This window comes from Gymnogyps californianus, unplaced genomic scaffold (assembly GCF_018139145.2).
Source record: "Gymnogyps californianus isolate 813 unplaced genomic scaffold, ASM1813914v2 HiC_scaffold_39, whole genome shotgun sequence".
NCBI lineage: Eukaryota > Metazoa > Chordata > Aves > Accipitriformes > Cathartidae > Gymnogyps > Gymnogyps californianus.
The window spans coordinates 495368-508810 of record NW_026114279.1 but is presented as its reverse complement, the minus strand read 5'-3'; the positions used below and the strand labels follow the sequence as shown (position 1 = coordinate 508810).

At 40.5% G+C, this 13443-nt stretch overlaps 1 pseudogene; it reads right to left on the bottom strand.

Annotated features, from left to right (window-relative positions):
* LOC127028686 (dimethylglycine dehydrogenase, mitochondrial-like) overlaps window positions 1-13351 on the bottom strand; it is a 61829-nt pseudogene extending 48478 nt beyond the window's left edge.
* Window positions 13352-13443: the final 92 nt, after the last annotated feature.

Genomic DNA, 13443 nt, shown 5'->3' with positions numbered 1-13443 from the left:
GGCTTTAGACATTGCTGAACAAGAAAAATGGCCAATACTTTATCTCTATACTGACTCATGGATGGTGGCAAATGCTCTGTGGGGGTGGTTGCAGCAGTGGAAGCGGAGTAACTGGCAACGCAGAGGTAAACCCATCTGGGCTGCCCCATTGTGGCAAGATATTGCTGCCCGGCTAGAGAACCTGGTTGTGAAAGTACATCATGTAGATGCCCATGTACCTAAGAGTCGGGCCACTGAAGAACATCAAAACAGCCAGCAGGCAGACAAGGCTGCTAGGATTGAAGTAGCTCAGGTAGATCTGGATTGGCAGCATAAGGGTGAATTATTCATGGCTTGGTGGGCCCACGACACCTCAGGCCATCAGGGAAGAGATGCAACATATAGATGGGCTCGTGATCGAGGGGTGGACCTGACCATGGACACTATCGCACAGGTTATCCATGAATGTGAAACATGCGCTGCAATCAAGCAAGCCAAGCAGTTAAAGCCTCTTTGGTATGGAGGACGATGGCTGAAATAAAAATATGGGGAGGCCTGGCAGATTGACTATATCACACTCCCACAAACCCGCCAAGGCAAGCGCCATGTGCTTACAATGGTGGAAGCAACCACCGGCTGGCTGGAAACATATCCCGTGCCCCATGCCACTGCCTGGAACACTATCCTGGGCCTTGAAAAGCAAGTCTTATGGTGACATGGCACCCCAGAAAGAATTGAGTCAGACAATGGGACTCATTTCCAGAACAACCTCATAGACACCTGGGCCAAAGAGCACGGCATTGAGTGGGTGTATCACATCCCCTATCATGCACCAGCCTCTGGGAAAATCGAGCGATACAATGGGTTGTTAAAGACTACATTGAAAGCAATGGGGGATGGGACTTTCAAACATTGGGATACACATCTAGCAAAGGCCACCTGGTTAGTCAACACCAGAGGATCTGCCAATCGAGCTGGCCCTGCCCAATCAGAACTTCTATGTACTGTAGAAGGGGATAAAGTCCCTGTAGTGCACATAAAAAATATGCTAGGGAAGACAGTCTGGGTTACTCCTGCCTCAGGCAAAGGCAAACCCATTCGTGGGATTGCTTTTGCTCAAGGGCCTGGGTGCACTTGGTGGGTGATGCGGAAGGATGGGGAAGTCCGATGTGTGCCTCAAGGGGATTTGATTTTAGGTGAGAACAGCCAATAGATCAAATTGTATGATGTTGATTGCTATATAATCTTGCCACCGTATGTCATCATTATTATAATTGTTATGTGCTATATCAATGGTATTACAGTAAGAATTACTTAGACTAATGAAGAATGAACTTTGACAAAACTGAGTGAAGCACAGTAGTGATGGAACCAGGACTGACTGCAGCATGCAACAATCCAACACCACACACCATCCTCCTGCTGCGCCCAATGTCACCTGCCTGCCACATCACACCGAAGCCCAATCCTGTTCTGCCGACTGAGCGGACTTTGCATCATCCCTCCTGCCCAGACAGACTGTTATGACAGATGGAGCCCAAAGTCATGGACTGAATGAACTCAACAGATGTTGGACAGAGATGGCCCATAGACCGCGGGAATGATATCTATATGTATATATTAAAAGACAGGAAAGGTGATGGTGATTAATTTGAAATGTATCGGAAAGTGTGGGATCTGGGCATAACGTAAATGGTATAGAATAAGGGGTGGATATTGTCCTGGTTTCGGCTTGGACAGAGTTAACTTTCTTCTTAGTAGCTGGTACAGTGCTGTGTTTTGGATTTAGTGTGAGAATGATGTTGATAACACAATGATGTTTTAGTTGTTGCTAAGTAGCGCTTATCTTAAGCCAAGGACTTTTCAGTCTCCCATGCTCTGCCAGCAAGCAGGTGTGCAAGAAGCTGGGAGGGAGCATAGCCGGGGCAGCTGACCTGAACTAGCCAAAGGGGTATTGCATACCATGGAACGTCATGCCCAGTATATAAACAGGGGGGAGTTGGCCGGGAGGCGTGGATCACGGCTCGGGAACTAACTGGGCATCGGTCAGCGGGTGGTGAGCAATTGCATTGTGCATCACTGGTTTTTTTGGGGTTTTTTTTTTTTCCTTCCCTCCCTTCCTTTTTTGTTATATTCCTTTTCATTACTATTATTATTATTATATTTCATTATTACTATTGTTAGTATTATATTTTACTTTAGTTATTAAACTGTTCTTATCTCAACCCATGAGTTTTTACTTTTTTTCTCTTTCCTCCTCCTCACCCCACTGGGAGGGGGGAGGGGGAAGCAGCTGCGTGGTGCTTAGTTGCTGGCTGCGGTTAAACCACGACAAGAGGGATCTGTGAAACCATCTAAAATATTTAGTGACTAAGCACCAGACTATAGCATAGATATGCAGGCAGGAGAATATATTTCAATAAAAGAGGAGCCTTATGACAGTCACGAACACACGTATATACAACTTGTCAACTCCAAACATTTTGGTAAGACTATTAGTAAGATTAATATTGATCTGAATTAATACTTAAAAGGTTAAGGAGATTACCTGTCCAGTCTCTTCTTCCAGCTTCTCATAGAGTTTGATGCTGTAAGAATGGATTTTCTTCAGGTTTATTCCAGGATGAAAATAAGTAGTTAAACCAGCCTCAAATAAGAAATAGGAACAACAACATAGAGATGATTAGAAATGCAGTGTTTTCTTTCCCTCCTTCCAACTGTCATTCAAAAAGGAACTGTCAAGATACTGTAAAGAAAAGCAACACATGGATAGAGCCAACTACTACAAAAATAAAAATAAAATCCTTTCCCTACTTATGGTATTCTTGTTCTCTGCACACATGTTTTTCCACCTGTCTTTTCTCATCAAATTTGCCAACTTGTGATACTGTTGCAGTTGTTCTCTCCTATGGTTTCCTTTCTTCCTTAAATTATTCAGTTTGTTTCAAATCTTCTGGAAGAGACATACAACTCAGTTCCTGATCAACTCTAAATGTCCTGTAGTAGGACTGTTTGCTTTTTGCAAATGGAAGTGGGAGAGAAACCAAACATTCACAAAAACCAAATCTTAACAAAAGTTATTACTTTCCTGGGGTGTGAACAACAGGGTGGTGGAAGACAATATTCTTCTATTCTCAACAGTTGTCTCACGTGGCAGTTAAAGAGCAATTGCTGTATTTCAGAAGTAGCTTAAGAAATTACTATATGTATTTTGCACATCATTTCACTAGGTCTGACTTTAGAAAGCTGTCAAGCCCTTTTGGGTTCATGTAAAGGTAAAATCAAGAAGTTACTACAGCCTCTTCTATATTTAAGGAAACTATTCACTCGCCTACACTAGAGACAGCTGCATCAATCTAATGACATTCGTAACTGCAGACATTTAGCACTTAAATAAGCAGAGTTAAAGTGTTACTGAAGTTAAGCATATGTCTTTGTATCTCCTGAATTTGACATCTCACTAAAACCCTTCTTCCAAGTGAGACAACAGAACTGCAAAATTACATTAGGTTTTCAAGCTAAGTAACTACACTGATTTAAATATTTTTATATATATATAGGGCATATTTTGCTAACTAAAATAGAGCTTATTCATAGATGAAGGTTGCTTAAGTTAAGAACCCAAGTTTATATATAAAGGCTCCATTTACTGTAACAGATATATTAAAATGAATGTACAGTACAGGATTTTCCAAAACAATTAAGGGAGCTAGACACCAGAGTCCACCTTTGAGTTCACTGCCATTCTAAGTAAAAAAACCAGCAGGGAATCTAAAGGTGAAAAGTAACACATATAGTAGAGTTTTGATAGTTTCCTTCTAAGTTGCCTAGTAAGCACATACGTTAACTATTCTTGATTTTAGCTTGTCAACTCTGTTCTGTGCTACATATTTTAAGGCTTTAACTTTTAAAGCTAGTGAAATAATTGTATATGTATGAATAACAAAAGCAAGATTTAATACTCATTAAAGATATATTTTAATTCAAACTAATTTAATTATGCTGAGAACCTATTAAACATTATATTTCTCTATAATTAACATCAACATATATTGCATGAATTAGATCACACATTCTCATTTTTTGAAACCATGGCCCATCTTTCTTGGTGCAACTCCATGTTTAAGACCCGATTTTTTTCTTCAGAAACAATTAGCTTCAAATTGCTCTTAGCAAATGGCTTACACTCAGATACCATGTCCCTCAAAAAACGTAAATCATACTCACTGCCTGAGATGACAGGTACTCAGTGTCTTCAGAGCAGGAGTATGACAAGTGTCTGGCATTACTGATTGTCTTTACACTAGCCACAGTGTTAAAAGTTTTTCCTACCTTTCTTTGTGAGGATTTTATCTTTCTGATATCTTAAAGTTTATATACGATATCATAGCGTACCACGAGTGAAATGCCAAAATAAACCAATGGAAAAACATGCAAAGTTAATAATCTACCAGTATTATATTTTTCAGTTGTGCCTGTATTTTATTCATAAATTTGGCTCCAGTTCCCTAAGTATGTTCGGTATTGTTCATTACCTGAACAATCTGAGTTTAAAAAGTGATCACACAAATCTGTAGGAGGGGAAAAAAATCCACTGAGGGCCACATTAAGCACAAAGCAAGCACCTTGGATTCAGGAAGTCCCTGGGCTAGATTAATAGTCTGGAAAAATATTGCTTGTCGTTTTCTTATTATCATATCATATCATCATCATACTGGACACTGCTGGAGACTAGATGTTTGACTAAATGTGTTTTTTATCTCATTTGATACATGTGGGGTTATGTTGTGAACACATTTATTTTAATTTCCTCAGACTAAAACCCAGGGCTGTTTCACTGCAGAAATTTTAATGAAAACTTGCTTGTTTCTTAAAAAATAAGTCTTAAGGGCCTTTTTTCTGTGTATACAAAATAAAGAAATAAATTAGGCATTGAAGTGTTTACCTTTATTTAGCCATTTACAATAACCTATGAGTAATCAATTTACTTGTACCTGCAAATTGTGTCATCTCATATTATTTTTACTGTCTTCTTTTATTTCTGTAAACATTTTCTGGTTGGTCTTTTGTTATCTTTCCAAATGTAGTAATATATTTTCCAGACATAGGGAAATTTCATTTTAGTGGTCACTGTTAGTAAAGTCATTTTGAACCAAATGAACCGCAAATCACTTGCAAGTTAGCTATAAAACCATATACATTCAAAAGCATTTAATTGCAAGAATTAAATCAAAACTTCTCTCTCTGACATTTTTAAGTGAAGAAAAGAATTTTAAACATATTTGATGCCTTTTGGCTTCAGATAACGAATGTTTCTGATTTCAGGAGTGTAGTTGGGAGACAACCTCACTGGACTATATAAAAATTAAGATCATAGAATCACAAAATAATTCAGATTGAATGGGACCTCAGGAGGTCTCTATCCAACCTCATGCTCAAAGCAGGGTCAGCTATGAGATCAGACCAGGTTGCCCAAGGTTTTTTCCAGCCTCGTCTTAAAAAACTCTAAGGATAGAGACTACACTACCTCCTTGGCCAAGTATAGGACTTTGCATTTGTCCTTGTTAAATTTCATAAAGTTCCTGTCATTCCATCCCTCCAGCCTGTCTAGGTGCCTCAGCATGGCAGCCCTGCCCTTGAGTGCATTAACTGGTCCCCCCAGTTTGGTGTCAACCGCAAACTTGATGAGCATGTACTTCATCACCTACTCCAGATCATTGATAAAGATATTAAACAAGATGGGTCCCAGGACAGACCCTTGCAACACTCCACTTGTTACCAGCCTTTGGGTGGAGTATGACCCATTAACCACTACCCTCTGAGCCCAATCATGCAAACTATCTAGTTGTCCAGCCATACAGACCACAACATCTTAAGTTGAATACATGAATATTATGGGAGACAGCGTCTAAAGTCTTGCTAAAGTCCAAGTAAAGTCCATCAACTGCTCTCCCCTTGTCTACAAATTCAGTCATTTTATCATAGAAGGCAATCAGGTCTGATCAGACATGATTTACACTTGGCAAATCTAAGCTGACTGTTCCAAATCACTTTTTTTTTCTCCTTTATGGGCCCAGAAATATGATCTGAGACTCGCTCCATGATTTTCCCAAGAACCAAAGTAAGGCTAGCTGGCCTTTAGCATCCCTGCTCGTCCCTTTGGCTTTTTTAAAAGATGAATACATTTGCCCTTCTCCAGATGTTGGGCACCTCCCCCGATCTCCACAGTCTTTCAAAGGTGATACAACAGTGGCCTTGCAATGCCATCAGCAGCATTCTTGGATGCAGCCCATCTGGTCCAATGTATGTGCATGAGTCAAGTTCTCCCAGTAATCCCTGGCTTGATCCTCATCCACTGCTGGTAGTTCCTCTACTCCTTGAACCCTGCTTCTAAGTACAGAGGCCTGAGAAACCTTGTCAGTGAAAACTCAGGCAAAGGTGGCATTGAGTACTTCAGCCTTATCAGTGTACACTGTGACTAAATTGCCCACCTTATTCAGCAATGGTCCCGCATTTTCCTTGTTCAGCCTTTTACTACTAATGTAGCAGTAGAAGCTCTTCTTGTTGCCTTTAATGTTCCTTACAAGTCTTAACTCTAGTTGAGCTTTGGCTTTCCTAACATCCCCTTTACATGCCCAGGCAATTTTTCTAAATTACCCCTTTGTAGCCTTTTCCTGCTTCTACCTCCTGTATACTGTGTTTTTGCTCTGGAACTCAGTTGTGAGCTCCCTGTCTGGCCTAGCTGGCCTCCCAATATGTCTATTTGTTTTCCTGAGTTTCAGGGTGAACCATTCTTGTATTTGAAGATTTGCTCTAGGTTTTGCTCTATTTTTGTAAGACAGAGATTTTTGTGAACATGATCTGGGAAAATAATTTTCTTAAGAATGGCCACTATGCTATGAGAATTGACACAGCAATTTTAAAGCATTTTTATAGTTGAAATTTTTATATGTTGAAATGTTCATGTATCAGTTTTGTTCTATTCCAATCTGTTTCAGATTTTATACTAACTCCATTATTAAATTAGCATTCTGGAGGGAAATGGCATTAACACTGTTATCACCTACATTCTCTCTTCTTGCAAGTTTGACCAAGTCATAACAAGTTTTTATTTGTCTTGTGCTGTGATTTACTATCAGCAGCAAAATCAATGGAATGTTGCAAGAAAAAGTATCACATAGCAGAATGATATGTTACACATTTTCTTAGAAAACACCTTTTAAAAAAATAACTGCACAAAAATCTATTTGCTGAGTTATATATACCTTGTTCAGTCCCTAGGGCTTCAGTGAGATTGCAAATGTTCTGACCTGCAGAATAGTACAACTTAAAGAGTTCTTAAAGCCTAAATCTTGATCTAATTTACACACATATAACAACCATTACTTTGTCATGGTTAGATAGGTATAAAAATGAGCAGCACTTGCTCTTTTATTTATATCTTCTCATTACCATTAATACAAAAAAGTGCATACTTTCTGTATTGTTTTCATTTAAATAAAATGAAAGTCAACCAAATTTATCTCAGGCCTGAGAAATGAAAGAAAGTTTTGGCAGTAACACTAGCAGGAATATGATCTATATGAAACATGATCCTGAGCTCTGGCAGGACTTACGGGACTGTGAAAGAGGGAAAATCTGGTATAGTACAGCAACATCTGAACCAGACTTTCAACTTTCGTGGTTGCAGGCAACATACTATGTGCCATTTCACGTGCTAACTATATGTGTAATTTTCATCTGCATCTAGTACTGTATCACTGTGAGGAAACCACTGATAAATGCACAGTACCTAGTGTAACAGAACTCGCAGTCAGTTTTGATCTTTCTCATTATCTGAAACAGACTTATCAACTTTTTCATCTTCAGACACAGCACTCTCATACTGAGTTCAATGAAAAGAGACAGTACACCATGTAGTTTACCTAATAGTTATCCATTTTTATCCTGTCCCATAACTAGGTGTCTTGCTGTGTTAATCGCATCACATTCTGTTGCAGCAGGTGCTACAAAGCAGCCCTCTCAATAGCCCAGTGTAGGCATCTTCCCTGCTGCGCTCCAGATCCCTCCCTACCTTTACAACAGACTTCCTCATTCAGTGCTCCATCACTGCATTCACTAAGAAGCGGGGGCAAAAATACTGAAGGAGAGGTTGCTTTTACATAGTTATGAGCAATAATCTAGAGTGAGTGAGTATAACGACAAGAGCAAAGGAAACATTTAGTAGCAACCCCCCATTCATGATTTTGGTTTCTTATTCAATGAGGGTTTTTGTTTTTTTTTTTTTTTTACACACATATTGTTCTGTATATGCATTGGGTAAATAGAATTCAGTCTGTGGCTCACTCCTATGCTTAAGTCAAAGCATTCCTTTGAACATTTCATAGTTATGATTCAATACACAAGATGCATGATCTGACACTATACATGGTGTTGCTCTGTTCTCTGAACTGCATCAGCTGTGGTATGATTCTGTCTAAAAGAGATGTAATTACTGAATTTTGTTTTCAATACACTCCATACAATGTGTTTTCTTTTGTTTTGTTTGTTGAAAAGCAAGTAAAATGAAGTATAAACCTACTTACACATTTCAGGCAGTGATTTTTTTAAATTTCATTTTTTACTATTGCGCTCTCATAAGGCCCCAAACACATAAAACATCTGCACTAAGATGAAGTATTTCAAACTTCAGACTTCCTCCCCTGGGAAAAATATGAGAATACAAATCAAATATAATCCATCTGAATCATCCTTCTTAATTTGTTCCTGAAAGGGACTCAGATACTATAGTTATAAGTATTGTGTAAATGCTCTACTGTATTAATAGAGTAGTTCTAGAGACAGCAAACTGTCGGTTTTTTACTCTTTTTTATTGCTACACGCAGGGATGACATTCTCTCAATTTCAGCTGGAAACAAATGGAAAAAACATCTGTTATTGTGGCAAGCTTTATCTCATTTCGTTACACTACCTACTCCAGACATTGACATAGAAAATATGTAATTACATAAACGCATGCTGTGCAGCAGTATGTCCATGCGATTAGCATTATTATAGGAGGTGTCCCCACCAGTCATCATTACATGTATGTCGTCTTAGTTCTTTTCCTTAGAGTACAGACAAACATTCAGCCTTAAAAAAACCACAGTGTACAGTTGTTAGCTTTGCTCCTCCAAGATTTTGTGTAATGTCAGTGGTGGCAGGAAAGAAAGCTCTTGTCTCTAATAAGAATCAATTTCTGGGACAGTAATATTCTCTGAGAACTGGACACTGATGCTGCTTCTTGATCACCTCTTTCAAGATGGCACATTGTCCTGGTTTCAGCTGGGATAGAGTTAATTTTCTTCCTAGTAGCTGGTACAGTGCTGTGTTTTGGATTTAGTGTGAGAATGCTGTTGATAACACTCTGATGTTTTAGTTGTTGCTAAGTAGCACTTATCTTAAGCCAAGGACTTTTCAGTTTCCCATGCTCTGCCAGCAAGCAGGTGTGCAAGAAGCTGGGAGGGAGCAGAGCCGGGGCAGCTGACCTGAACTAGCCAAAGGGGTATTCCATACCATGGAACGTCATGCCCAGTATATAAACAGGGGGGAGTTGGCCAGGAGGGGCGGATCGCTGCTTGGGCATTGGTCAGCGAGTGGTGAGCAATTGCATTGTGCATCACTTGTCTTTTCTTGGGTGTTATTTCTCTCTCTTTTTTTGTTATATTCCTTTTCATTACAATTATTATTATATTTTTTATTATTATTAATTAGTATTATATTTTATTTTACTTTAGTTATTAAACTGCTCTTATCTCAACCCACGAGTTTTACTTCTTTTTTTCAATTCTCCTCCCCATCCCACTGGGAGCAGGGATGAGTGAGCGAGCAGCTGCATGGTGCTTAGTTGATGGCTGAGGTTAAACCATGACACACACATATAAAAAACAATTACACATACAATAATGCAAAATTTCACATTTCTGGTTTATGCATGCCAGTGCAACCACTTCCAATGATAAAGTCTGCAGTATAAACTAGATTACTTTAGAAATAAAACCTTAAGTTTAAAAAGTTCAAGTTAAACTAAAGTTTAAAGTCTAAATCCCGTTAACTGCCAAAAATGTATAATATTAACAGTTACCTTACAGTAATTTCAAAATACAGTATTTGTCCCAATTTTTACAAATGAAAAAAGTGTAATATGGATAGCTGAACCAAATAATAATAATGATAATAATAATAATAAAATGACAGTAATAATACTAAAAGAATTAGAATATACAAAACAAGTGATGCACAATGCAATTGCTCACCACTCGCCGACCGATGCCCAGTTAGTTCCCGAGCAGTGATCTGCCCCTCCCAGCCAACTCCCCCCAGTTTATATACTGGGCATGATGTCATATGGTATGGAATATCCCTTTGGCCAGTTTGGGTCAGCTGTCCTGGCTGTGTCCCCTCCCAGCTTCTTGTGCCCCTCCAGCCTTCTTGCTGGCTGGGCATGAGAAGCTGAAAAATCCTTGACTTAGTATAAACACTACTTAGCAACAACTAAAAACATCAGTGTGTTATCAACATTATTCTCCTACTAAATCCAAAACATAACACTATACCAACTACTAGGAAGAAAATTAACTCTATCCCAGCCAAAACCAGGACACACCATTAGATATACAAACTGCTGTTAATCGGAGAGATTAACAAAACATTTCTTACTGCATGCCAAGTAGATCCTGCAGTGAGCTCAGTTTTTTCCAGCAGAATGTCATCCTTCAAGCCAGCCTTAGCCAAGTGATAGGCTAGACTCACACCAACGCAACCACCTCCAATGATTACTGTCTGCTCTATCTTTCCCCAAGGAAGGAGATGGGGTTTCTTTCCTGGGAAAAAAAAATTACAGACAGTTACAAAAAGACAGTTGCACTTTTGTTTACAGCTCAAATCATAATATAACTTGGTCCCTGCTTGGGAGTCTAAGTAAGTGACACACCTGACTTAAAACCTAACCTGGTCACTCTTATCTTCTTTTAAAGTAAATGTTCTTAAAGAGTCATATACATAAACAGTAGTAATACAAAAAGCAAAGCAAGTTTGCTTCCACTCACAACTTTAAATCTTTGTTATTTGTCCAATATACCCTTATATGTAGAACCTATTTCTCAATGAGAAACTGTACCCCTGTGTCCTGGTTTCGGCTGGGACAGAGTTAACTCTCTTCTTAGTATCTGGTACAGTGCTGTGTTTTGGATTTAGTGTGAGAATGATGTTGATAACACAATGATGTTTTAGTTGTTGCTAAGTAGCGCTTATCTTAAGCCAAGGACTTTTCAGTCTCCCATGCTCTGCCAGCAAGCAGGTGTGCAAGAAGCTGGGAGGGAGCATAGCCAGGGCAGCTGACCTGAACTAGCCAAAGGGGTATTCCATACCATGGAATGTCATGCCCAGTATATAAACAGGGGGGAGTTGGCCGGGAGGGGCGGATCGCGGCTCGGGAACTAACTGGGCATCGGTCAGCGAGTGGTGAGCAATTGCATTGTGCATCACTGGTTTTCTTCTTCCCCCCCCCTTCCTTTTTTTGTTATATTCCTTTTCATTACTATTATTATTATATTTCATTATTATTATTGTTAGTATTATATTTTACTTTAGTTATTAAACTGTTCTTATCCCAACCCACGAGTTTTACTTTTTTTTTCTTCCTTTCCTCCTCCTCACCCCACTGGGAGGGGGGAGGGGGAAACGGCTGCGTGGTGCTTAGTTGCTGACTGGGGTTAAACTACGACACCCTGAAATGACAGTGTCAAAACCTGGCATTTCAAAAGTGCTATAGTATACGCAACACAAAGAGAAAGTCTTTAAAAAATGTCTACTTAGTAAAGCTCTTTAATATATTTCTAAAGCCAAATGTCAGCAGACTACATCAGTCTATGTGTTCATGAACAATGAAACTTAATATATATTTTCACATTCTGTCTATTTTGACATGTTCTACTTTGCTGAAGTCAAAACATTATAGAAACAGGTTTTTGTCAATGGCTCACACCTGCTACTACACTATGCTGCAGTTTCACAACCACTTTAAGCCAGCATAAACCAGGACTGCTGCCATAGGCAGCCCCATTCTCTCTGTCTTGTTTGATCCTCCTCTCTACTGCCCCTCTCACAGACAGCCAAGCAGCAAGCCAGATCAGGAAATTTATCCAAATTTTAAAAAGCCATTTTTTTTTAATGTAAGACAAGGTAGGACCTCTTAGTACAGCAGCAGTACAAACTACTGTGAAACCACAATATCTCTCCCTTCAGGACAGTTAATCAATACTCACTTAATTTTATCTCCCCCTCCTTGTACATTTGCTTTTACAACTCCTGGCAAAAGGCTATCTAATGTGTAACTAGTCTTCCACCCATCCTCCACTCAGAAATCAAAGCTATTAGTTGTATGTATTATGAATGAAGATCTTATAAAATAATATGACATTTTAAACGCAAATACAGGAGGAATATGCACCATGCTTATTCACCATGTGGCAACAAATGAAAAGGAAAATAAATGGGAGCATTGGACACCACGGGTTTTCTGTATTTGACCCATACACACTTGCACGTGTTCTTTTTTGAGATTACATATTAATTTTTGCAAGTTAACAATAACCTGTTTTCTAGCCAGATGTGAGACACTTACACCAGCTCCTCTATTGAATTTTATGAGGCACATGTTAATCAAGGTCAAGCATGGAGGGTTTTCTCATGCTTCTTTTATGCTTTGAATTTGAGACTTCCTCACCTGACTTTCAGCTCTTTTCAAAACCTTTTCTTCCAAACCCAGGAGCCTGGTAAGAATCCAGGGAGTACCTTTCCTGTGAACGACATGGTTCACCCAGATGTTTGCTCATGCCAGTTAAAATAGGTCATTTTGTGCTCATCGATATGGCCCAGAACACAACAGGAGGGATCTCTATACCAGGTCAGCTACTCACCCCGGACTGAGTCTGGTCTTTGACGGAGAAATGCGAGGCACAGGGGAGGGATGCACCTCCTGCCCACAGGGAGAGGCCCTCGCGGCCCGGTGACCCTGACCAGCACCTGGTGGGGCACTGCGGGTCGGCAGAAGGAGCTGCATTCCCCTTACCACCTTCCCCCCACGCCAGGTAGCTTTACACTTCTGGGGCAGCGCCCGCGCGGAGGCCACGCGCTGAGAGCCGTGACCGTTAACGGCTCCTCTGCCAGCGCCTCCCCCCCGCCCCCCCGCCCAGCCCGGCCCGGCCCGGCCCGGCCCGCGGGCCCGCACTCACCGCCCCTGGGTGCCCGCGCCGCCGCCGATGGGCCGCAGGACAGCCGCGGCGGGGGGTCGGGCCGGCCGCCGCAGAGCTCTCTGCAGCACCGCGCTCATCCCGCGCACAGCCCGCCCGCAGCAGGGATGGAGAGCGCTGACTCTGCACCTCTCCCGGCAGCGACGAGCTCCAGTCCCCGCCGCCCGGCCCG